We start from the raw sequence: 5,746 nt of genomic DNA on the forward strand, positions 1-5,746 counted from the left end.
CTGGAAAGCCTGCATATTGGCGGCCAGATCCGAAAAAGCTGCCAGATTTAATTGACTTCGCATTAACTAGGAAAAATCCTCACAGCCTTATTACTGTAGAAACAAGAGCAGACCTCTCATCAGACCATCACCATTTCTCTTCATTTTGCGCTATCAGTCATACTATAAAGAGTTACCCTATGTGCTCACGTCAAAATCTACAAACTGGTTAAAGTGCAAAAAATATATCAGCACACACATAGAACTCGATCGAAATTCAGATGCACATATCGATATTGAAAACAGCACCGCAGCATTCGAATCAACCACCATAAAAGCCGCCAAAATTTCAACTCCTTAAAAAGGTTATATGAAAAACAAAAAGCATAGCTTAACTAATGGGGAAATTGAAAAGTCAGCAACCTTCGCTGCTCATCTAAAAAATGTCTTCCAGCCAAACCCAGAAACTAATGACTTTACACTTCCAACCGTACCCTATTTGATGGAATCTGAGCCAGTGAAATTCGTACATGAAGAGATATCAAAAATAATTATGGAGAAATTTAAACCAAGAAAAGCTCCTGGGCACGACTTAATTACTCCAAAAATGATTACTGAGCTACCAAACTGTGCTATAATCTGCACCTGTATGTTTTTCAATACAATCACAAAACAAGCTCACTTTCCTCAACAATGGAAACAGTCAACTATTGTGATAATACCTAAGCCTGGACGCAGCCATCCTCCTATATGCCCATCAGCTTGTTATCGTGCATGTTTAAATTATTTGGAAGACTTCTTATGCTCCGCATTAAGCCACATCTTCAAACCCACAACATAATACCTTCTCACGAATTTGGCTTCAGGAAAAAGCATGGAACGATCGAGCAAGTACACAGGATCACATCTGAAATTCGAACAGCTTTTAAAAAACGGGAATATTGCTCTGCAATATTTCTTGATGTCGCGCAGGCTTTTGATCGAGTATGGTTAGATGGTCTTATGTACAAAATAAAAACGCTACTCCCGCAAAACACCCACGAACTGTTTAAGTATTACCTTTATGATCGAAATTTTGTAGTTCGATGTAACACCACTACATCTGAAGCCCAAACGATTGAAGCAGGTGTACATTTAACGCAACCTTTTCCGAAGTCGCCTAAGAAGTTTCACTTCAATAATTTTAATTTTATTTCTCTTTAATTTTATTTTTTAATTTTTAAATAATTTAATATTTCAAATATTATTTATATTTATTTCGACTATTACAAAGTGAAGATGTGCCGAATGAACTTCATTTCTTCAAAGAAAATTGATGACCATCATGAAATATGCATATTCGTATCATTTCCATTTATGTACAATGTACATATACCAATAGAACTTGTATGGCATATACATACATATATTATTTCTTTGGCACATTTGTCTGTATGTTTGCAAAAGCAAATGCGAGCCACATACATACATACATATGTACATACATTCATAATAACAAGTGTTGCACACATCTTTCGCATGGCCGAAACTCACGCTTTGTCAAAGAATCAATGTGTCGAAACACTGACACGACGACAAAGCGTCACAACAATGTGTTGCTGGTAGAAAATCCGAGCTGTGCCGAAAGAAACTAACAAACGATCGTCGATTGTCATCGCTTCCCTTGCTGCTCGAACAGCTTCGCCGACAAGCTAGCGTAAATATGTAAGCGTTAAACGTTTAACGCAACCTTTTCCAAACTCGCATAAGAAGTATAACTTCAAAAAATGTCTTAAATGGCATTAGCGGCGTCACAAGTAAATATGTATGGCAGCCAAATAGTCGTTGCCCAAATTTGTAGAAAAACACACAATAACAACATTTTCATTCTTGAAAGCAAGCGCACTTTTAACAAGCAAAATCGCTTCATTCATAAAAACAAAATCTCTCCGAGCATGAGCATGCCTTTGCCCACAAGCGTCTTTTTGCGGCGATGGAAAAAGCTAAAAATTATAAATTTAACAACTTTCTGATGTTTCTTTACAGAAAGAAGTGAGAAAAGTGTCTAACTGTTGTCGATTTATAATATTTTTTTATTCTAAAATATTTTTGCGTGGCTCGTAAAAACCTGCGTCGATATGTATGCACGCTCATACATACACATAAATATTTACGCAGGGTTGTTGGTAAAGCTGGTAGAGTGGCAAGGGAAGCGGTAACAATCGGCGATCCTTCGCTTATTTTTTCGGCACAGATCGGATTTTCTACCAACAATACAATGTTGTGACGCTTTGTTGCCGCGTCAGTCCTTCGACAGATGACTCTTTGACAAAACGTGAGCTTCGGCAATTGGCTGCCCGTGTCAACGGAAATTTCATATGAAGCATTGAGTGTACATGTTGCATATAGACAAATTTACAAACATTACGCGTATGGTCTGTCATATTTGTTTACACGTACACATAGTTATACTATATATGAGCACATGTGCGACCACCAAATCTTTTAAGATGATATCAAAACTTTTAATGTAAATGTATAAATTTAAAACTAATTACCTTAAACTCATATTAATTATTTGGGTAATAATGATTTCATGGAATCATTATGAAATACATATGTGAATTTTAATATATAGTACATACATTGTACATACATACTTATATACTAACACCCCTATTCTGTGCACTTGACAAATTAATAAAATATTGAAAATTAAATCAAATATTTATCAAGCAAGAAATATGTAGTTTGGTATTCTGTGGCAATCTTGATAAAAGCAAAAGCTTCAATTCGCAAAGCTTTTCCGCACACGTGTGGTGAACAAACTAAAAACAAAACAAACAGCTGATTTCTATTCAAATTATATTGATAGCAATATGCGTGCAGTCAATTGCTCCTATGGTGCTTTTTATTCCAAATTTTCTAAAAAAGCTGAAATATATTTCAAATAAATTGCTTTTAATTAGTATATTATTATTTGTATTACAATAATACTTGCCCCATTTTTATAAAAGTTTCTTCCTCTTTTGAACTGGGAAACTTTACTTCTACTTCCTTCACCTTCACAATAACTTTTGCTACAGCCCGCACACTTCTCGAAAGGGACGACTGACTCATGGGCAAGTTGACGTTTGTACCTACACATTTCCTGATATGAGTCGTGTCAAAGGAGTTCAAAGCTGCTAGAACCCTTACAGTTAAACGTAGTAACGTTTTCTGATTATCGTGTGGGGCTAGTTCATCAATTAGGAGACGGCAAATTTCACGAGTTAATCGAAAAATTTATCCAAAGGTATTCTAGCTCAAAGAAAATGGATTGCTATCGTCGCTTAAGCATTTTAAATTCCGCGCGATTTCTATTCTCAAAATTTTCATCTTCGTTTAACAATAATAACAAAAGTAAAATATCTTCCATTTTTACAACAAGATGTACAAACAGATATGTATATAATTCATAACGAGCACTGTCAAGAGCATTTGACATCTTAACAACCTTTAAAGAAAAGAGCTTTTTATTTCAGACACAGAATACTAAATGCTTGATAAATTTAAAATTTTGACAAATTAGAAATATGTTGAATTTGTCAAGTGCAGAGAATAGGGGTGTAAGTATGTATATGCTTTGATACCCAATATATACTGATCATATACATACATATAAATTATATGTCGAGTCGAATGCGTATAGAAAATAAACGAAACTGTAGGCGTACATTTCTTTACATTGAAATTAGCATTATATTTCTCATTTAACACCGAAAATGCTTAATTATGCTTTCTTCTGATGAAACACGCTTAAAATTTGTCTGTGGTGAAGCTCCGTCATCTTTGCCGAGTACCCCTGCGAAAAGTTACGATATTTAAAACGTGAACCTTCTTTATGATAAACGTCTCTGTCATAGAAAAAGTCCAGGGCGCGGAGAAAATAAAATACTTTGGCTATCAAAATGCGATGAGCGTGTTTCACCACAGCAATCTTAGAAGGAGAAATTTTGACAATGGCGCGTGAACAGAGCTGAGCATTCAATGAAAATTATGCTCAGAAATATACATACATTGCTACATATTACAGACGTATGTATGTTGGCCTTTTGCATATAATTTTATACGTTTACATGCATATTAATTGACGTGATTTGGGTTTTTTATGAATACATTGAAAATTGATAATAGTATGATTAAATTATTCTATTTTCAAAGTAATATTTATAGTTAATGTACAAATAAGAGTTACTTTTTAAATATTTCATATGTTTGATAATAAATTTACATATAAGTATGTAAATATGTTCTATATCGTCACCTAAAATGAAAAATAACGTATCATCAAAAAGTTCAAAATTAAGTTTTTTATTGATAACGAATCACCGCGTCAGATTAAAATGTGTCACAAATTTTAAGCTTCTGCGCTCAGAAATAACCAAGTCATATTGAAAATGTAAAAAAACGTATCATCAAGTGCGTGATTTCGTTAAACAAAATAAAGTATCATCACTTATGTAAAAATAACAGAGTTTTGTTTTATCACGAAGTTAGCCTTGGTTTATTGTTTATATTTTTTAATTGGTTATGTTCAATGTGCCTTGATTAGGTTAGGTAAATGGCTGATCAGAGACCGCAAAGGACTACCAATTGTGAGGCCAAAGAAATGATGCACTCCTGTGTGTGAACTATAAATAAGCAAAACGTTTAATTTCCTTTCCAGCTGGCTCGGTAGGGTCTGAAGATATGCGCTCCCATTGTTTAAGTTTTGACCTCCCAAATGCAGACAGTTAAGAAGGAAGTGTTGAGTTGTTTCCACCTCATATTCTCACCACGTTTGATAGGACTGCTACTTTACTGCGGGGACGCCAATAGGGAAATGGCCTGTTAAAAGCCCCAAAACTACGGAAGTGCTAGCCTTACTAAGCAAAGAGGTCACTAGATACCTTGCGATCGACCTTGGGCCAAAAGACTTGTGCGATAGCGCATGTAACAATGGTGGTCCAGCGCTGACCAAGCTTCCGCGAGGCCCAGCTATTCAGTAGTAGTATAAGGGAGCACCGATCCGCTCCCTTTCTACCGATAGCGGTTCTAGCGGTGCCTTTTCTTGCCATCCCTTTAGCTTTACGGTTTCCTGCGATTACGCTGTGGCCAGGCATCCATAGTCTTATCACACTCGATGCTATTGATAGCGAAGTTAGGCACACTTTGACCAGCTCTGCACGGACTGCTAAAAAGTTCAATGCTAGTACGCCGCTCTGCTATCTGAGTGGATGGTCACTTCTCTGAAAGAGGCTGCAGTCCGGAGTAGTAAATCAACAGCTGTTTTAATGGCTGCAACCTCGGCTGGAAGACACTGCAATAGTTAGGGAGTCTAAAACTGGAGTTGGTAGAGAGCTCCTGACAATAGACCTTTCTACCAACCTTCCCTTCATCCGTGAAGAGGCTCACTGCCCCTCTTCTCCAACGGCTTCTTCCCACCCAAAACTCCCTCGGTATATGGGTAGAGAAGGAGCCGCCAGAGTTCGGTTTAGCGACTCCATGATCCAAGTGATCCGAAATGAGTGAGGATTTCCGAGTGTTTATACCCGTGTTCTTTTAGGAATTCAGCAGTCTAATCTTTTTCACCCGCAAAGTTTAACGATAACCAAGAAGAAATGGCAACATCTGGATCTGCAGGACCTAAAAGCTTTGATTCCAGCAGACTTTCATTACTTTTATCATAATATATGTATCTTTTGCATAATTATTTTTTTAATAAATAACAATTAAACTTTACCTTCATTTTTGGCTTGAAATAATT

This window comes from Bactrocera neohumeralis, unplaced genomic scaffold (assembly GCF_024586455.1).
Source record: "Bactrocera neohumeralis isolate Rockhampton unplaced genomic scaffold, APGP_CSIRO_Bneo_wtdbg2-racon-allhic-juicebox.fasta_v2 cluster10, whole genome shotgun sequence".
NCBI lineage: Eukaryota > Metazoa > Arthropoda > Insecta > Diptera > Tephritidae > Bactrocera > Bactrocera neohumeralis.